The following is a 22,432-nucleotide window of genomic DNA, read 5'->3' on the forward strand; positions in this document are numbered from 1 at the left end:
TCTACTGCTATGCATAAAAGAGGCTTTGAAGAAAGCAAGCAGTCAAGTCCACTTTGTTTAGAAGTACTTGCCACCATAGTTTAGCCATTTTAGGAAGTGCTTTAAAAAAAAGAGTAAGATAAACAGAGTGCTGAACTTGAGGCTTACAGACCCTTAAATGCTTTTTCCAAATTACCTTTTGTTCCAATACCACATTCAGCAGGGCAGAATACAAAAAGGCTTTTCTGAACTTAAAAAACATGAAGGCTGATTTTCATAGGTGTCAAGTGTTTGCAGTTGTCATCAACCCCTTCTGAAGGAATAGGACAACAAAGGGCTGTCAGTTACACTGGAGAAAAGAAAAACCCTTTAATCCCTTCCATAGAGGACAAACCTGTAACAACAAAATGTATTTGCACAGTAAAGTCTAAAAGGACTATGAATGTAAAACTTAATTCCTAAAATCTGGCTGTTACATTGAATAACATGCTGCGCACAAAACAATGTTGGAAACCAAACCTTCATTAATTGCTGCAAGTTTAATGCTAGTGTATATTTCATGCATTTTAGAAAATATTTAAACTAGCTTTGGCAGACAAACCCAGTATGTCTACAATAGACTTCTGCATAGCGCAGATTACCTGTCAATTCTCATTTCCTGACTACTGAGCAATGAATGCTTAGATTTCAACAATTAAGTACTGTTTCTGCCTGATTAGCTGGCACTTGCAGTGGCAAAAGTGAATATGAATACATGGAAAACACTGCACGATGCCTATGCTTTGATTTGTGCTTGCTTGCGTTTTTAAAATAAGAGACATTTCCTGCTATTTTCAGCATGTTACCAACTGTCAGTTTGATTTTGCTAAAAGAAGATTCTTCTTCAGTCTGACACTTCGACTAGCCAACAGAGAGGTTGGACAGCACTTACAAGAGCTGTCTGTAAGATCACGAACGCTTTGACAGATCAATTAGGTGTTAGAATATCAATTCAGACTTGCAATGGAAGTCCCTTCTGGAAAGGAAATTAGATTATAATCCATTAGATTTTTCCAGAAGAATGATAACACCTTCAGACATGAAGCTGTGCATCTAATTTAAAACTTCTCAATAGCATATCATTCAAAATTGAATGCATCATTGAATTTTTTTGTTGCTCAAGACTTAAGAGCCACACTGTACCACTGTGCAGTGTAGCGCATCACTTTAAACTAGCATTACAAGACAAATCTGTTTCTGTGGGTTTGTTTTTTCTTTTACTATTGTATGGTCAACCCTCTACTATGGGGAGCTGGGAGGGGAGAGTAGGGCTGTTTGCAAAAGAGAGCAGAAGCACAGGCAGTGGACAATCTGCTGTAGACAAACCACACAAAGTGGCTCCATGTTCTGAGACGGCTGGTACCAAGCTGCTGCCAGCAAGCCCAGCTCCTCCACGGACACCAAAGCACCCTGTGATGCTGCCTCTGCAAAGAGCCATGGTGCAGGAACTGGCCCACACCTTTGCCAAACTGCACCCAAAGCACATCTCACTCCAACATAACGCACTGTCACTGGCAACCCAGAGGTTTCAAATGGACATACATCTCTCTGCTGGCAGAAGTGGCTCTGCTCCCTTATTTCTCCTAAAGGAACCATCTTACTGGTTCCTTCATCTTATATATTTCAACCTCAACCAAAACACAAGAGAGGGGCTGAAAGAACCAGCGTTACTTTGGACAGTATGGCCATTGAGTCACATCATGCCATGCTCTTCATGGTTGTTTGTTTCATGGAGTAACCACTAAAGTCTTATCACCCAGAGCATTACATTTTCCCAGGTGTGACAAACCCAACAACATACACCTTCAAACTTGGACAATCTCCATTTTCTTCTCATCCAGAGCTGACAGTCTCACAGGTGACCTCTGCACCCGTGCACAGCCAAACTCCTGTGGTTTTGACAACTCTCTCTCACCTGTAACACTTCCGCAGTATGAAGACACATCTTTGCAACCAGAGGCAGCAAGCGTAACACATGCCAGCTCTCCTACAAGCAACACCTATGGTTCTATTAGATTAGCAGCATTCAAATTTGGACTTGGAGCCTACAGTAAAGTAGTATGAAAAAAAAATCTACTCGAGGTGATACGAATGACTACGTGCCTTTACAATGTTACAAAAATCACTCCGTTCCATACATTCCAAAACTTTCATATGCTTACCTAGAGAGGCATATGCTTAATGAACTTAAATGGAATCTCACATCCCAGTCTTTGACTATTAACATTAAAAACAACCGCTGCTGGAAACAAGGGATATGCTTAATCCAGAAAGTATTCTAAAACTGCAGAACTACAAGTGTCATGCTGTGCTCCTGCATTCAGAAGTACTTCCTTTACTAATCTTTCTCACCAGACCCACTGTTTAAAATTTCCTGCTGCGCTTCATGCATTTGCCTACAATCACTTGTTTATAAGCCACTGCAGAAAAAAATGTATTGCCATAAAGAATCAGTCATCTTATGCAACTGATTGGACGTGGCAATACAGCAACAAATCCTCATTGTGAAAGGCAGCACTGCTACAAAAAGAAGGCATGCAGAAGATACTGAAATTCAGCTGAATGACAAGCATGAATATTCTATTACTGTATTCCAAATTGCTTTCATGTTTTATGGTATTTCTACCACTACTACAAATCCAGCCACTTTCCTCAACAGGCTCCCAGTTTACTGCTACCCTACAGAACAACTAAAAGTAAAGTAGGAATTTAACTTGCTTCCTATCGTCTTGCTGCTAAGAACAAACACTTGTCATTTGCATGATCCAGCTAAGACAAGTAACCACCCTCTTACAATAACAAAGAACTCAAAAGGAATCCTGTTTTCCAAAGATGGAAGTGGCAAAAGCAGTGAAGAGGAGAAAAAAAAACCAGCATCCTTTGCTCTGACACAGAGACTATGGCTTACAGTGAAACCCTACATTGTACATCAACTGCAAAATGAAGGCTTTGGTGTTTTTTTTTTTGTCCTTTTAAAATATAGAAGATTGCATTAAAGAGAAGGACCCCTTATATATTTGCTTGTAAACAACATTTTCAATCCTGTCTCTCCTACATCAATTGCTGAAAAGAAAAGAATGATGAAGTTTCACTCAGGTCAGATATTTGGAAAGAGAGACAACTCACTCCCTTTGCTTTAAAAGATCGCTGTGATTAGGATGAAGATGGATTCGAGCTTCTTCACACAGGATTTTTCAAGATTTGCTTCACCTGGAGGTAACTGCTCTGTTGAAGTCCTTTGGTCTCCGCCATTCATGGAGGAAAGGATCTGCACACAGATCATTCCCACAAGGTAATCATGGGTTGTTCCTAACACTGAGGACTGAGAACAGTCTGAGCTGCTCCAGAGAATCAGTCCTCTGGAAACAAAGCACCTCACTTCCAAAAACCATCCCTAAATCCCACTCCTTATTGGAAATCATCTCCAATATCACATGAAAGTTCTAAAGTGCTATGAGAGTCAGGGAAGAGCACTCAGGGAAGGAAAGTAAAATCATGGAATCAAAAGCCAGCTGCCTGCTTGAAAAGAAAGCCAAATCCTTTGGCGTTTATAAATTCACAAAAGATGTATCGGTCCATTTTTATCTTTGCCTTGTGATCGGAATGGTTAGTGGAAAGCAGGCATTTGTAATCCAGCCAGATTCAGCCCATTGCCAACGCAGCCACCCCACGGGCTCCCAGCTGAAGCTGCCCCACAGCCCTACATGGGGCCCAGTAGCACTCCAGCCCAGAGAAATACTTTGGGGCAGAACTGGGCCAGGAAGGACATTGAGGACTAATGGGAAAAGAGAGGAAAGGGGTAACCTCTGTACTTCACGAAATACAAATATGTTTGGTAAAACATTACTGTCAAGTGCCATTCACCAGGAGCGTTCCCAGCTCTCCAGGACTGAATTCAAAGGCAGGCTGCACTCCCTTGCTGGGCAGGAGCTGGAGTGTCTGGGGCAAGAGCTAGAAGTCTACCAAACGCCACAAGGGAGCACCTCACCGTGCACAGGATGCTCATTCCTCCCTCAGCTGGCAGCACCACAGCACTGCTGAGGGATTCACCCCCTTCTGTCACCTGCACCAGAGGGGAGCAGAAGGACGGAGGCCTAGAATGCAAGCAGGAATACAAATGGCAGATAGTGCTCCTGCCATAGTCCCTGCATGAACAGCCCAAGCCGCTGCTGGCCACAGGAACACAGGGTTATTTACTGAACCCTGAAAAACTCTCAGGTCCTGCTTTGTTCTAAAAGAGCAAGGCTGTTCTAAAAACATTTTCTGACTCAAACAATCCAAGGTCAGGGACAGCATCAGCTCCATTTAGTAATGGAAACTCCTCCCGTAGCTGCTCAAGGGCAGCAAAAAAAGCAAGAAGTCTGTGTACAAATGAACTAACAAAGCCTAGTTTACTATGGTCTCTAAGTGCTGGAAGACTTTCACACGGATGGCTACAAAGGGGCAAGCTGGGACTGAAGTATTTTTCCTCTGTACGAAGCTGCAGAGCTTCTCTCAGGTGGATGCCTTTATGCCTGGCATTACACCTGCTGCCACTGCTGCAATGCTTCTGGTTGGAACACTGTCATGGTCTCTGCAAAGCCTGCTCATGGCTTTATGGAAAAACTGCAGGAACTTTCTGCATCCCCACCCCTTTGTGAGAACGAGCAAAGATGTCCCATGTTTAAGACAGGGATGGGTTGCAGAAGTCTTGCTGCTCTAGAAAACAGAGCTAAAAATGGGCAGCCAGGAGAATTTGAAGATCCTACTGTCAACAGCAAATGAGGACACCTTGTGTGATCCTCAGTTATCCTTCTATCCAAGCAACGATTGATTTTGAAGCAGCTGCACGCCACAGCCAAAGCTCTGCCTGTCACAGTTAAAGACAGTGTAAAATCAAGTGTATTTCTGCCATCTGTGCTTACACTCAACTTGTTCCATGCACAAACAGCTTTTGGCTGGCATAAACCAAGAACCCTGCACAAACACCACAGATATATCCAACGAGTTTCTTGTCACCATAAGAAGTTAGCTTCAGAGGGTCAGAAACACCACTGATGTAACAGTTTGTAAAAATTGTAAAAAGCTATTGTTATATCCAGAATTGGACACAAAAGCACAAAAGTAAAGTTTCACATGCACCTCTGCAAACTTCGCAAGTATTCAAATAAAACCAGAGAACGATTTATTTTGCTCAGTGAATTAATCTTCCTCCCAGAGACAAATGCAAGATAAGTCACCTTAAAATGAGCATGTTGTATCATCAAGGTAGCAGACTTTCAAATCAGAAAAAAAGACACCATCAATGCTCAAGGCATAAGAACAAACAGGAACTGAAGAGCAGAACCTCCTTGAAAGGGGAGATTTAATTGCATATCCTTTGTAGCAGAGGAGAGAAAATTTGAAACGGGACACAGAGCTGCCATTGCATGGGCATTTGCTAAATAGTCTGTATATTCTGCTGTGCAGAATAGTAAAAAAGAATGCAAGAGATAAGCACTCCAGACTGCATAAGACTTGGACACTGGCCCAGAATTCAGGTCATAAGCAAAGACTCTCATAAGCAATGAATGGTGCCAGAGCAAACACTTTCATGCAACTGGCCTGCATTTGTCTGTCTAGCAAAAAATCAAATGATGGGTGGTTTGTTTTTTTTTTTTTCCTTTGTTCTGGCAATCAAGCAATACAAAAAGTTCAGTTAGTGGTAAGCAGCCTTACATTTTCCATCTTTTACTCACTTCCATAGCATATTGCTATATGCCAACATTCAAGCTTTAAATACCACTGTACTTTATGTACTCTGGTGTGTTACCTTTAAATGTAGAAAGAAATGTTGTTGGTTTTTTTTTGTTTGTTTTGTTTTTAATTTCATACAAGCTCTCTGAAGGACAGCCAAAGCACCCTGAAGCCTTCTGGAGAAAAGCAGCTGGGATCCAGCCTGGCTGTAGTCTGATAAAAGGAGCTCCAAGGTCAGCCTGAAATGACACCTGAACTTTGAGTATTCCCTGCAACCTGCAAAGAAGTCAAGGGATGAGTATTAGAGTGGGGTTGCCACACTTGAGCATGGAAAAATATTTTAACAACCTATCTATTATCAGCAATTGTCTTCAAACCCCACAGAAGAGCAGTCAAAACCTAGGGATTTACAGTTAATAATTACCCACAGTGTTTATGAATAGGCTTGCTTAACAGATGTCTGCTAAGTGGTATTAGTAAGCATCATCTGAAAAATGATGTGCAACCAAGTTTGTTTTTTTTGTGATCTCTTCAGCCATTGGTGCCATGAAGAAAGAGATGTAAAGGAACACAAAATAATAAAGATTGATTTGAGCTCAAAGCCAACTCAGTCAGTCCTGACATGAATGAAAACAAAACAGGCTGTAGAGGAGAAATGACCATAAAATAAATACAAGCAACAACAATAACAAAAATAACAAACACCTTTTCTTATATGTAAGCTGCTCTTGTTTAAGTGCTGCTGTTTGTATAGCAGAGATTCATGGCTCCTACCCACCACCCAGCTTTCCTGCACTGCTTCAGAGCTCCCACCAACCTATCACCTGCAACGCTGCCCTACACCACCTCCTTCAGACACCAACCTTGCTGAGGTCAGCTGTCCAGAGCCTCGTTTCCATAAAAAGCCTCTGCTTCAGTTCCAAACAGGAGCTCCCCGAGCCATCTTTCTTCCTTGCTCTCCAGCTGTCTGGCCTCCCTTCATCAGGGAGGCAGAGCCCCATACCTTCTCAGCCATACCTTCCCATACCATCTCAGCCCTCCACATCACAAACCAGAGCACAGCCAGCTTACAGTACTGACAACATCCTCCACCTGCCCAGGCTCTCACAGATTCCTTGTTTTCCTAACCAACCTGCCAGAGCCCTCTGCAGTGCTGCACAGCTGTGGCAGCAAATCCCTTGCCAGCCTCCCCCCTTGCTGGTGTTGGCACGATGCACAGCGATGGGAGCAGAGGTCACACCAGGCAGCCAAAACCACACAAGTGGGCTCCAGGCTGCATCTTCTCCAATGGTGTTGTCCCCTTTGTCCAGAGAGGATGTTTAACTCTTCACGCAGCTACTGCAAGGAGTGAAGCTCAGAGCTGGGACAGGGAAGAAGGAAGAAGCCAGGGCCAGGTGATTTCTAAAGGTCTCCTTACCCTGACCAGGACATGCTGAGTCCCAAGAAGGCTTGACACACAAACGCACTCCAATTCAGAGGCTGCTGATGGTCAGTGCTCCATTTCTCAGCTCTCAATAAAACACAAGGGCCTTCATAATTAACTCCTAGGGGATATTACTAATTGTCAGAACTAAAATTCATTGCATTTATGTCTAAGTTTCTATACCCTTCCTCTGTGACCCTCTGCATTATGTTTATCTACAGGCTGAGTTCTGAGACTGTTAGAAAAGAGACAGCCCTCCAAATGCTCTCAGGACTCAGCAGTGTCAGACAGTGCTTGGTTCTCCTGTTCCTGGTGGTGGCACCCAGTCCACTCACTGCCTACTTGTTTTAAACAAAGCACCTGGAGCAGATTCATGTATTTGTCGAAAGAATACCTAAGAGAGCCAGGAATAGAGAAGACATCTCCTGTCTAAAACAACCAAAGCAAGAGACTAGATCCAAGCTGTCAAATAATGAGGTATCACTTTGTGTATATTTTTAAACTTGGTATTTTCTTACACCGATAGCATGTACAGCTACAGTATTTCCCATGACCCCGACTATACTAGTTCTATTTTTCAACTCCAGACTTGCCAGACAAAAAAAAAAAAAAAAAAAAAGGAAAAGAAGACTGGTACAGTTGCCTTACAGTCTGATCAGAAGCTTACTGAGTGATGCTCTCCCTCTTTGAAATGAGCAAAATAAATGATTAAACAGTCAGGAGCCATTAGGCTCAAATGTTTGTGGTTAATGAAAGATAGAAGGCTTACACAGCCAGCCTTCTCCCCTTTCCTTGGTCTAACACCCTACTGTCCTGTGGAGCTTCCACTTCCACAGCAGTAGCTCCTTTTTCACCTGCATTTCTCTCATGCCTTTTACTCAGGTGAAGATACGTTTTCCTAGAGCAGTAGTAGCATCCAAAAAGCTGCCTATACTTGGGAAAATATTCCTAATTAATAGAGTCATAGAATGGCCTGGGTTGAAAAGGACCATAATGATCATCTAGTTTCAACCCCCTGCTATGTGCAGGGTCACCAACCAGCAGACCAGGCTGCTCAGAGCCACATCCAGCCTGGCCTTGAATGCCTCCAGGGATGGGGCATCCACAACCTCCTTGGGCAACCTGTTCCAGTGTGCCACTACCCTCTGAGTAAAAAAACGTCCTCCTAATATCTAACCTAAACCTGCCCCATCTCAGGGGAGACATGCTATAACCAATAAAGTCCAATATACAACAGTTAAGTCATGGCACAAAGTTGATTTCTGTGATAATTACTAGAAGCAGACAGTTTCAGCACTAAGACTTGTTACAAACTAGCATGAAAATGATACTGATGATACATTCATCAAGTAGGTTAATAAAGCCATGCCAACCTTCTCCCACTCCAGAACTGTCAAGCAAAGGAACCTCCCCACAGTTTTTAAAGCACAGGAAATAGTGCTACGCAATTCTGGGCTGGCATGATATTTGAAATGTATTTTGACACATTTAAAACAGTGCCCTCAACCTTATCCTCTAAATGGATGAACTGGTCTATAAAGTCTGCTTTAGGGAACAATTAAGAGAGGAATCCAGAGCCACTGAAAATATGAAAAGCTAAAAATACACAAATACATTCATTTTTAGCATCAGAAATCTGGAAGTAAATCCAAGTTTACATTGCAGTCCTTTTCCGTTTCCTACTTTGTTACAGCCTAAAGCATAAGCAATTTTTCCCACTGAGTAAATTGTACTACTTTCTCCTTGCTTATCTCTTTCATTATCTCCTATACATTTAGAACAAACTTTTCCATCTTCTGCTTACCCAAAGCATTTCTACTGAGCACGCAGTTAAGAAATCCATCCCAGCACTCCAAAGCACATCCTCCCTGCAATTTCTGCTGAGGCTCTTCCTCGGAGCAATCCCAAAGCACAGCTCTGCCAGGTAAGACAAGCCCAGATGGGGCTTCCTGAGGTCCCACCCTCCCCACCTGTGCATTCCTTCAGCCACTTGCACCAGCACAGCTCCTTGTGCAGCCACACAGCAAGCAGGTTCAAGGAATGGGTCTGCCTTAAAACTAACTTAATTAAACTAACGCTGCAGTGAAACCACACCCTCTGCTCAAGTGATGGCAACCATGCTCTAAAATAACCCTAGACCTGTCACATTTGCATTTTAGATGCGTTGCCAAGATGTTACAGGACACAATCAACAGAAGTAGGATGAATTTCTTTCCAGTAGGATGAAATTCCTTCCAGTACTTGAAGGCAGCATATAAACAGGAGGGAGAGCAGCTGTTTACATGCATTGATAGTGATAGGACAAGGGGGAATGGTTTTAAACTGAGACACGGGAGGTTTAGGTTAGATATCAGGAGGAAATTTTTCACTCAGAAGGTGGTGACACACTGAAACAGGTTGCCCAAGGAGGCTGTGGATGCCCCATCTCTAGAGGCATTCAAGGCCAGGCTGGATGTGGCTCTTGGCAGCCTGGTCTGGTGGTTGGTGACGTTGGGCATAGCAGGGAGGTTGAAACTCAATGATCACTATGGTCCTTTTCAACCCAGGCCATTCTATGATTCTATGAATTGCTCCATAATAACACTTCTATCCTGTGAGACATCATTTGTTCTCAGTTCATGGGACGAGTCTTGGGGAACGGATAACTGGCAGTGTTCAGCCCCCTCTACAAAATGTCCAAACAAGAAGAGTATCCCAAGAGCTGCACATCAGGCTTGTGCTCTGACCTTGGGTGCGTCTTGATAACCAGCTTACCTCTAATTAGCCATGTTTTTACCAAAACATTTTGTATACATACACTTCAACAAAAGTGGAGATGATGGTGAAGATAAGAATTTGAAAGAAAAAGCTATATACTGAACTACAGATAACCCATGCTGACCAGCATAAGAGTTAGAAGACTTTGTAAGAATACATAATAAGTCATAAAACCCCACGGTGTGAAGAACAAAGAGGGAACAGGGCAAGTGCTACTCAGGGAAGTACATCTTCATACATGTTTGAAAGAAAATAGAAGCTAATTCCAGTTCAAAGTTTCAGTAGGGCATCAGCACAATATTTCAAATGTTTTTGCTTACCTTTTAAGTATTGGGAACAATCAGGTCAAAGTGCTGCATCCCTTTGGGAAAGCAGCACTGAGAGGATAGGGGAAGAGAGTGAAAGATTATCTGGAAATACCTAAAATAACAGTTCCTTCCTAAACTCATAGAACTACAGTGCTGTTCCCTGACTGCACTTACTACACTGTAATGCTTCATGCCCGCACAGTAACAAAATGCCAGTGCTACTACCAACAACAGTATTGTTATAATTCTTCAAATAATTAACACTGCTCTGCTGTCTCTTGTACTCTTGTCTCAGTAACTACCAAATGTGAAACACTTGGAGAAAGTTGTTTGTTGTTTTTTTGGTTTTTTTTTTCCTCCTCCATCTTCTACATCTATCTCTCAAGATGAAAACATACGAATAATTACTTAAGTAAGGTGTTAAATCCAGGTACCACAGAGCACCTACCCAAAATCCTCCATAAAATGTGCTCACAACTATACGTATAGCGCTGCAAAAGCTGTGTTACACGTCATGAGATTTTTCTGACATACGCCACAAAGGCTTTCAAGCAAGCTCACTTTAATACACAACCCTGATTCAATTTTGAGGCAAGGGGGAAAGCAAGAGTGGCATACCAACACGCTTAAAGATGCGTTTCACCAAGCTGCTTCAAGAGCAGTTTCAAGTTATGAATCACAAAGAAGTTTGCCATTAACTTTTGAGTGTTACAGGAAATATCACCAGGTTTATTGACTATTTCTGTTTCTACAGAGCATGCCATTTTGTCATCTTAAGAGGCAAACGCCTCTTAATGGTCTATTATCTTCACAATTCAAAGCTACATCTTCATATTCCGGCGGTAACTGGAACTTCAAAAACGCCTCAGGGAAGAAATCAGCAAGCTATTAAAACTAAATATGCTTTGAAGAACACTTGGGGTCTGTTTTAGTGGGTGGAGAAAAATGTTGCTTTTAATTTTTTTTTTTTAATTAAATCAGCTGTGAGTTTTAAAGTTCAGAGAATCAGAAACTGCTTTGATGTTCCACTTCACATAATACCAACCTTGTAGTGCAGTATAAACAATCATGTTCCCACATCTTGAGATAAGCCTCCCGTCATGTGAACATGCAACTGAATCGACAGCAGCTGCCAACTTAGACAAACCCATCAATTCTATCCATGAAACAAAATAACTTGTGATATTATTAATCGTACCTCTATGCTCTAATAAATATATTTCCACGACCAGGCAGATGCATGCTGTAAGAAGACAGAAATATATTAAAGGCATTTTGCAATTTCTGATCCATTGGAAATGTTTGTGACTTACTTAAACCCCTTGCTAGTCCTGCTAAGGCATCTTAACACCTCTGTTTTGGAGAAGCAATGGAACACGTGGTTATCTGAAACACTCGGGTATCTGAAACACTCAAACTCTTGCTATGATCACCACGCTAAGGGTCTTTGCCAGGACAGTCCCTGAAGCTGCTGAAGGGGAATGATTCTTTCCAGAGTGCTCGTTATGAGAAGAAAAATGAAGTTTACCTTAGAACTCAACTCAGCAGATCCAACACTGCTCCAAAGAGGCTTTCATGCTGCCACTGCTGCCATTAGTACACTCAGCACTGGCAGCTGAAGAACAAACCAAGCGATGGGAGCAAGCCAAAACAGCAGTGTGCTGCCAAGAGCTTCAGTCACTGAAAACCCAGCTCAAGGAGCACAGGTGAGCGCAAAGCATCTGGTGACAAAGCACAGGATTAGCCTCCCAAGGAACCTCCTTGTGATTCCATGATCAAAGAGAAGTTAAACTGATTTGCATTTGCACCACCTGCTATGTTTCGCAAGAACCTTGCTTGATTTTCTGACAGCTGGACATTTCTGTACTGTTATTGTTTAACAGACACCTTCATTCTCATTCACAACTTGAGAAATGTGTAAACCAGGCATTACTTTCCCTATATGTTATAACAAATGGGCTGTCATAATGTCAAGGCACTGACCATCGCCCTATGATTTAATAGACAAAAGAGGAAATCCTGATGCAATGCGCTCCCAGCATCCAAGCCACTTCATATTTGACATCCATTGACCTATGAAGTGTTACTGGGTTTTCTTTTCACCTGAATATCTGACGTTTAGCAAGGACAATGTTGTGCACGCTGTGACAAGGGCTTAAGGCAGAAGAACTGCCCATTCTGTGTGCTGGCTAATTAGCACTCAGCCTAATGCACAATTTAAACTCTCACCGAGCTAAGTACATCAGCTGTCTGCTTCATTTTACAGAAGATCAAGGATTTGGAACCAGGGTGACTAAAAACTTCAGATCTCACAGCCAAATCCATCTTGAGAAGTCCCTCTGCACACAGGCTTAAGGTAGTGGTAAGGGCACACCCTGGTTTTTCTTTCTTTTTTTAATTGCTTACACAGTCTAGGTAGATTTTTCATGAAAAAAAATGCAACTGTGGTAGAGAATTTAAAATCTTGCAGAAAACATTCTTCAGTCCACTTTGATTAAAAGATGGTGGTTCTGTATCAGTTGTGTTTTACATTTTATTCATTTTAAGACACTGTAAAATACCTTCTACACACATCAGGGCCTGACAGAAGTTCAGCAGAGTGGATAACATGGTCAGCTGAACACTAATACCTTTTTTCAAATTCTGTGAAAACAAACTTGTTCCCATGAAGGCCAAGTCAACCCCCAAAGCAATATTTTGCAGCTTAGATGGGTACGTTGAGAGAAGGTATTTACATTTGTCAGCAATTCTGGTACAAACCACAGCAGTGCAAGCAAGTCTTACACTAAAAGAAGAGAAAGTAATGTGTATCCCAAAGAATATAACAGTTTCCCACATGGCCAGGACCCCGAAGAACAAAAGAAAATACCACTGCATTATGTAGAGGAATATTTTTTTTTATACTGTCAGTCATGGAGCCCTTAGAAATAAACTTAGGGAAGGCAACTCTTCATGCACTTAATTCAATGAGAATAGAAAAATGCAGCTGAAAATAATGTGATGGCCTACTTCAGAGGTGTATCGGACGACATCCAGAAGCTCAGACCACCATAGGTACATACATTAGTGTCCTACCACTTTGGTGAACCAAAAAATAGCTAAAGCAATTCAATGGTATCATAAGAGTTGCTTTCTCATGGAAATAATAAATCATGTTGGCAAATACAAAAAGAAATTCCAGACTGAACTCCACAGTGGTGCAACTACATGAAAATGTCTTTTCCAGCTACTGTGAATCCATCCCCTCCGGTGCTGAGATCCACTTAACAGCTCTCTAGCAGCAGTTAAATGGTTTTCATTACAGAAAGAGTTGATTAGGACTCCTGCCATTAGTCATCATCCTATACTGCATATTCTTTGAAAGGAAAAAAGGTGTATTCTTAATTCAAGAATTTGAGGGCCCACTGAATATCACATTAGGCATTTTGATTATTTTAACCCAGCCTGATAACCGATGCAAAAACTAGAAACTTCCTTCTATTATATTTCACACCAAAATCAGCTCACAAAGCCTTACATTTTTAAGTATTTTACAGTTACAAGGCTACATTTTATGTAGACACTGTCAAGTGATGCTCTGCTAAATCAGGCTCTGTGCAAGCTGGGAATATCATGACACAATGAAATATTAAGTCCTCCTTCATAAGGCAGAGTACTTTTCTGCAGATTACATGGCAGTCTGACTACTGCTCATATCAGGTCATCTGCACAGATGATTCTCCCATGTGTGTTTGGGATTCTTCTGATGCCAGCCTTTGTGAATGGCACGTGAGGCAGCAACTACTTTAAGTGTCAACTTTTGATTGAACAGCCCATTTCTGTCCAGGACACAAGACATCGCTCCCACGTGCACAAATGTGAACAGAGCGAACAGACTTTTTTTTATGCTTCTGTTGGAAAGAAGTGGGGAGAGCATTTCTAAGGTAAGAACGCATGCAGAGTGACAGAACAAGGGACTGACTATGCCTGTGCTGCCAGAGGACCGGTTCCTGAAGCTGGCCATGGCACAGACTGCTGAGTTCTCCAGGCACAGCCCAGGTTACCCACCACATGTACTTCTTGCTACTATCAGCAAGCTAACCAGAGCCACACATGAAAATAAATTTCATAAAGGGTAACATAAGATGCCTGTCTATGCCTACGCTACAGAATCTTTGCACACAATTACTTATTAAAAATCGTAATACTGAATGCAAACTGCATCTGTCACACACACGCAAAAAAGCTGCACTGACTTAACGCTGATCTCAGTGGCACTGAACACTGAAGTTCCTCATTTCAGACACCAGGACAAACAACACAGGTCAATTCTCCCAATATACAACATGCCATCACCATATTTTTAATCTTTTACGCAGTGCCGAAGAATATGCCAGTTCCTGCAGACATCAGCTCTGAGTTACACTGAAATACCTGGTGCAGTTGTTTACACAGCTTTCCCAGATGCTTCTCAAATGAACCATGAAGATGCTTTGCAATTAAATTATTAACTCAGAGCAACAACAACAAAACAACCCTCATAATCTTAGCCGATATATCTGTAAGTGAACATACTAAATCAAGCCACCTGTGGACCAAACAGCAAGATCTTCAATTTTGTTCCCGGTGAGCAGAAATCTTCAGCAGAGAGCAAGGAAGAAAAATCATTATCTAAATAAAACTTCTAAACTAAACTCTCCCATGTTGGCAGGCTATCACGATCCGAGGCACAACTATGCACAGGAAGTGGCTGAGAGGAAGCTCTCTACAAAAAAGGTTACAATCCATCAATAGAAGTGTTAAGATACTTCTGCACTATTAACCAATACAACCTGTCCCCAAAGGGACAAGCCAAATCATGACCACATCTGCTTCTTTGGATATAAGATTAAACATTTACTTAGCTATTAAACAAATACTACCTTCAGCCAGAGCAGAATTTGATCTTCAGTTTTTGTTATTACTAATCTGGCTTTAAAAAGATCACATGGATCGGATGCCACAAATACAAAGTACAGTGACTGTACTGTGCAGAAATGTACAGCATGGCTAGACTGTACCTGCACACACCTGGGGATGAAGTACAAGACAGAAAACAATAAATGCAATCCTAATTAGGGACAACAGGGATGACTATAAAAGATTACAGACCATAAACTTACTTTGTAATTTGTTCCTGCACGTACAGCCAATGATTTTCTACTCTGCTATTGTATATAATTTCTAAAAGAAACGCAGACACCATTTTCCACAATTACTTCACATGGAATCGTCAGAATTTCCTAGATGAAGAGTGAGACTGAGAAGCCATCAGCAGCACACGGTAAGTGATCCCACGTGAGCAGCACTGCCACCTGAGGCTTCCTCAACTGCTGCCCTATGCAGCACAGCAAACACACCTCCATGTAAGGGAGCACAAATTCCACTCCAACACACGCACAGATTAATAACTTGAAAATGATCTTAATTGCTACATAAATCACACGTGGCTACTTCACACAGCCAAATCATATGTCCACAAAGGAAGTACTCTCCTCAAAACTGACTGCAGTATTTCATCAGCCTTGCAAAAGTGCAAGTACAACAAAAAAACAAAAACCACCAAAAAACCAAAAGGGACAATTACTCATCCCAAGTCAATTTGTACCTGCCTACAGGACTGTGTGCTTCGTTACAGGCACCTACGCAAATGCAAACCCATGACAGTACAAGCAGGGCTCAAACTGCACTGGATAAAAACATGCTGAACCAGCTTCAGTCACACCAGAGTGTTCCCTTCAAGTCTGTGGGATGCACTGGTTTTAGGACTTTCCTGAATGCTGTTCTCAAAATATATAGAATGATCTCACTTTCTGAGAGCAGAAATATAATATATATATATATATTGTGTGTGTATTCTATAAATCTATAACATCAAATAATATATAGTCGGAGAATAACCTCAGCTGGAAGGAACCCACATGGATCACTGAGTCCAACTCCAGCTCCATGCAGCATCATTCAAAACTAAACCCCATGTCTGAGAACATGGTCCAAACGCTCCTTGAGCTCCAGCACTCGGCGAGCTCAGCGCTGCCCCTCGGCTCCCTGTGAGGAGCTGCAGCCGCCATCAGGCCTCCCCTCAGCTTCTCCGCTCAGCGCTGAGCACACCAAGGAACCTCAGCTGCTCCTCATATACCTTGCTCTCCAGACCCTTCTCCATCTTAGTAGCCCTATTTTAAAACCATGTATTTAAAAAACCATCCTGATCCATCTTTTCTTTTTTTCCAGTTTCCCTAGTAGAAACTGGGAGATCCACAGAGGCTGACTGGAAGGCTGCTTTTGATCTGAAGTATACATCTAACTGTGACAAGCTGCAACAAATACACCGAATAATAAATACTGCATGTACAGATAAATGCATCCATGCACACAAACCACCACAGTCTATCTAGGAGGAAGAGCACGCAGTGCACAGCTCTGGCCTGATGGGTACACGCTGCTGAAGTCAGCAGAGACAGCTGCCTGTCTGTAAGAGGAGAGCTTAACTACAGAGATCCATCACTCTGATTTATTCCTGACACTTACATTGCTTGGCTTCGTTTGCAAGGTTATTGTCACTGGCAAACGCTGCATTACAGATCTATTGCTTCATTTAAAATCCTCTGTTAATCGGTTTACTAAGAACTGTTAATCCAACGCTGCTGCCGCTGGCATTTCACACAAGGGACAAAATGCAGTATTGATTTTTACTTCATTTATCTTCATATTTTTGCTCTTTGGCCATGGCTAAATATTAGTCAGCAAGAATCTCTTCCAAAATGGTATTCTGATATCTTCTCATATCCTTGTCACAGGTCTGTAGTTGACATAAGAAATGATGAAAACAGGTTACCAGATCCTCTCCTTCCTTTCAAATCATTGTCGGTTGGTTGTTTTATAAATCTACTTACTGTATGCAGATGATGCTGAGCTCAGTTGCTCTGCAGCACATTTTCCTGTATTCACCAGACTCCTCAACTTAAACAGAACTCGTTGCATCTTGCACATCTGCTCATACATCTAAACAAGTCTCAATTTAAACATTCCAATCCATAAGGTATACAGGTCCTGATGCTTTCTGACATCTGGCAGCTTTAAATTGCAGCCGTTCTGCCTTTCTGCACTCAAAGTCTCATTTTTATCCCAAACTCAGTTACGTTACTAGAACTCCAATCTCAAAACACCTATACAGAGCTACTGTGCCCCAGAGCTCAAGCAGGTGAACAAAGGCTAATCTTGACAAAGAAATGACCAAAAAAAAGAAAAAAATCTAGTGTTTATCTGGTGATATAACATCAACAACTGAGCCAGCAGCCCACTGCTGGTGAACCAAAATCTTATGTTAACATAGAAATACTGCCCAAGATATATCTCGTACTGTGTGAATATAATAGACTAAAGGAAAAAAAGAAAGAGTAGACACCCAGCCTGAACAGTACCTGCAGTGCTGCTGTACTGAGGACACTGAGATGGCTGAACTCAAGAGATGTTTCAGTGACTTTAACTCCTCCTGGGACAGAACATAAACTTGCTTCTTAATTTTTGTGCATTAGTAGTTCCCCACTTCATACCTAAAAACAGTACGTTTTAGGTAAGTCTTCAAAACATAAATTAATGACCATACAAGCCAACTGTGCTGATAAACCAATGCACAGCAATCAGTGTTCCTCGGCGCAAAGCACATAAATCCCCTCTCACCTCCAGAGGCTGTCAGACGTTGGTAAGTGGCTTGGGGCTCCGCTGGGAACAGCCCTGCTCTGCTGAGCTCCTTAAGGCACAGACACGGTGTCAGCCACTCATAGAGTGGGACAAAGCACAAGAGAGTGAAACGAGGACTGCTGGTTTATCCTGACACTGACCAAGCCTTAAAACAGGCACGGTCTCCATGCTGCTGGAGCATGCTTCAAGCCTTAACTTTCAAGTGTTCTAGCTGTGACAATGTTTATCCCATAATATTCACTGACTGTCAAATGGATTAAAAAAAAAAAAAAAAAAAAGAATGAGACTGGATATTTTTAGTTTTATTTTTTAAATAAGCTTCATGACTACACGTCAAACACAAATCTAACCTCTTCGGTTCCAAACAGAGCCTATAATTAGAAACCTCATTTGTTCTGGTCGTCAGGAGAGCTGTTTTCTCTGGGGAATGTTGTGGAAAGGAAACCCGGGAAGGGCTGTAAGAACCAAACAACATGGAACTTCTTAATAACAGACACTGCTAGCACAGAACCATGCCAACTACACTTGAGTAGTTACAAACAGCACTGTACCCCAAGAAACTGCTTTCTTCCAAAATAAAGCGCTTTTGTCTCTCTTCTTACTGAAATGCCAGAAGCCACTGTGCAAACTCATGTGGAATAGATATAAAAGGGTTTCTGCATCCAGAAGTATGTTTTTCACACGGATGCCAGCTCATCCACTGAAAACAAAGACACAAATCTTCTGCACTGGTAGCAGAGCAAGACGGTCACCTCACTGGGATGAGCCTTTCAGCCACTGCCTTTTGCCTCTCCTCTGCATGGCTCCTCTGCTCTCTCACATCCGGCTTCCATTTCCAGCTTTCTTTATACTAACTTCCTCTCCCACCCTCATTGCCACACCTGCAAATTCCACTGAAACACAGAGGGGTGGGAGAAAACAACAACGGTGTGGCAGGGTAGCACCCCAAAAGGCTGAGCCCCAAGAAGTTGGGCTCCTGACACAGCGCAGGGTCAGGATGCCCAGGAGGTGGACCTCAAATGGGGAAGGACAGCACTGAGCACAAGGCAGTCAGCACAGATTGAGGAGCAGCAGGAAGGTGCGTGCAACTGCATTTTTCTTGCTAACATCTCTAGAGAGCACTGGGTGAAATAGTAAAAAAACAACATAAACAATAAAAGTTCTTCTTTTCTTCTTAGAGAGAACAGCAGCATTCAAAAGTCAAACTTTGTACCTACATGATATTTTACACAGCACTTCCAGAATTCAGCCATTCTGCGCACACACCACTCAGCACTCAGATGCCGAATGCAAGATTTGCTCTTTCCTAACAACCAGGAGCCCATGACCTGCACAGCACTGCCTGTTCCTGGAGCAGAACTTCCCCAGAAGCAGCCTCCTGTGTAAGAGACATATCTCATCAGGGGATTCCCTGGGTACCTGCAGCCTCCCAGTGGGAGGATGGCTGGGAACTAACCCACAGCAGCACTCAAAAACCACCACCCCCCACGCTGTGTGAGAAAGGAGGAGGGGATTGGCGAGGATTTACATCAACACTGCTAGGAGTGGGAGAGCATGTGGAAGTGGCCTGTGGAAGCGCAGGAACACAGGCAGGAAGATGCACTTCCCTGGACATACGGCCAGGCATGCAGGAGCAGGCAGGACTGTTTTCACTTTTCCTGAAAAGATGGGGGTGGGAGGGATGAAATAGGGAGAGAAAGGGGTCAGCTTTCAAAAGTTTGCAAAACATCTTCTTTTGGTATTTTCTCTGGAGGGAGTGGACGATTTCCAAAGGCTTGATTATACAGAAGCACGGGTCTGATCTTGCTACAGCTTTTGCGCATGGATAATTTCACCTCACATGAGCAGTCACACTGGCACGACAAAAATATTTACAGTTCCTCCTTTTTCATTTAGTAAATGAGTCACTGTGAGCACAAAAAAGGGCCACGTTCAGTTTAATCCAGTTGAAAAAAGTTGCTCGTATTTGGGTGACACAGATCCAAGTTTGAGATCTTTCAGCTTCGAGTCTGCATCTTTAATTGAACGAAGCTACAAATGCTGGATTGCCAATCTTCATTTCTCCTGCAAAAAAAGAGGGTTGATAGCCCACTGCACTGCCAATACAGCAGAATTCAATAAGACTGAAAAAAATGAGCTGAACACCTCAGCCCCAAAACACCCCACTGCCTGCAACACTCTGTAATGATTTTAATGCTTCAGGTTTTTAAAAGCGGTAGAAAGGAAGAGACAAATCTTTCCACATCGTGCAGAAGATTTGGCAAAGCCCGAAGACACTACTACTGAACTCATATATCAGAATCGGTATCAAACCATTTATCCTGTCTCAGCCATAGAAACTGAGACACATAAGTCCATTCCTCTCCATTAAATGGAAGACAAAAATTCACAAAGCTTCTTTATTTCCATTTTTCCTTCTTTTCTTTGGACATACATACAAAACAAGTTAAAGAGCTACCACTGGGTAGTTCTGCAGGCATAGCACACCATGAGCTCCAAGTTGTAACCAATCACTGTGAGAACAGGAGAAAGGAGGAGTTAAGACAAGAATAAAAGTAATTGCCACCACTTTGTCTTAAGCAAGAGTAAAAAAAAATACCCTGCAAAACTTTGTATAGTTGAGAAAGACACAGAAACAATAACTAATAGCTCCACTCTTTCCCCTTTGCTCAAGGGGACATTGTATGCATTTTTTGACTAAACCTCAAATACAAACCAAAAGTAACATCCTCATACATACAAAGAGTCTTATTATGATTGTTATTGCTGGAAGGGGAAACTCACTCTTACTGGCCACATGACTGTTGAAATCTACATTCAGCATTGTTTGGGGATTTTTTTTTCTTTCTTCTCTAACTCATTAGATACAGTGCAGCTGGCAATAACTTTATAACTAGAAACATTTAGCTGAGTGTTTCTGATGCTGCAGAGTCAGCAATACAGATGAATTTGTTCCATGCTACCCAATGCATACTTAAACACACACCCTGCAGCATCTCACCACAGCACTCTTTGGGGAAACACTACCAGACCAGAATATCAAATTTTTGTTCTTCCTTCACCCCTTGATTGAGAACGTTAACATCACACACAGCGATTTACATGTTTGCACAATCCACCACTTACTTAACAAGTACTTGCTAAGACAACTCATGCAGCAGCATTACAAAGCAAAGGAACAAGCATGTTTTTAGGACCTGAATCAAGACCTGGGGCCTCTCACATCCCATTATACAGCAACCACCCACAGTCTGGCAGCACTGAGGTATGTGTTCACACAGCACTGCGACACTGCAATCTTCTTCTGCAAGGGACACCTTAACGCAGCCTTTCACTACTTACAGTAGGGTTATAAGAAAGAAACTTCTTACAAGGGTATGGAGCAATAGGACAACGGGTAATAGCTTTAAACTGAAAGAGTTGGTCTAGATATGATGACAAAATTCTTTACTCAGAGGGCCATGAGGCTCTGGCACAGGCTGCCCAGAGATGTGAATGCCCCAACCATAGAGGTGTTCAAGAGCAGGCTGGGTGGGGCTTTGGGCAACCTGGTAAAATGGGAGATGTCCCTGCCCACGGCAGGGGATTGGAACAAGGGTGGGCTTCAAGGTCCCTTCCAACCCAAGTCATTCTCTGCTTCATATGGGCCAGGTGGCAGCCAACTCCAGCCAAGCAGGTCAGATAAAGTTCAAGGACACTCAGCAGGACCTGCCAGCTTTCAGAGTCACTGGAATTCACAGGAAGCTGAAACTCAATGTGGATGAGAAAGAGATGACCTCTCGGGAAGGGAACCACAAGCAGCACCCTGGGGAGGCAGCAATGATATGGTGAAATCCTGGTCCCAGGATATCTGCACAAGGAGCAGATATGGAGCACCCAGGCTCAGGTGTAGGCAGAGGGTGTGCCCAGGCACCCTGCCAAACTCTGTGAAGGAAACCAAAGCTCAAGAAAACTCTGTGCACTTCCTCAAACGGGAGCAGGAGTTTCCTGAGGGGTGGTTACAGGGCTCAAATTTTAAGTCAGTCACAAATGAGGAATAAGTTGTGGAACCTTGGAGAAACAGAAACCAAGTTTGGCTTCCGCAGCACGTAACCTAGGGGAAGGGCTGTGGGCAACCACGACTCTTGATAAGCCCCACAGATTGATCAGAGGGCACCAGGCTCAGCCAACTCCCTAGCTGAGTGGCCACGCAGCAGGGAAAACACAGCAGGAGTTGTACAAACACTGACCAGAGGTCTGAGCAAGCAGTAGGAGCAAGGCAAGGGGAGCCAGCATATGGAAAACTGACTCATCAGCTTCCAAGGATAAAGCCATGCTTAGAAAGAAACGTTGCACTTCAGAAAAGACAAACAAGAGGGGCTGGGCTGCTTCAGCTAAAGGAGCAGAGCGTTTGCCTCGCTGTGCTGACAAGAATCGGAGGTTCTGCTCTCCAGAAGGGAGTTTTGCTTGGCTGCCCGAGTTCCCCAGCACTTCTTGCCCTGCGCTGCCTTAT

General features: G+C 42.8%; 1 protein-coding gene across 1 annotated transcript in view; it reads right to left on the reverse strand.

Annotated features, from left to right (window-relative positions):
* The window catches only part of RASSF3 (Ras association domain family member 3), a gene marked incomplete at both ends in the record, with an annotated part of 47,705 nt that overhangs the window by 24,740 nt on the left and 533 nt on the right, over positions 1 to 22,432 (reverse strand). The window lies entirely within an intron of this gene.

This window comes from Tetrao urogallus (assembly GCF_951394365.1).
Source record: "Tetrao urogallus genome assembly, chromosome: 1".
Taxonomy (NCBI): domain Eukaryota; kingdom Metazoa; phylum Chordata; class Aves; order Galliformes; family Phasianidae; genus Tetrao; species Tetrao urogallus.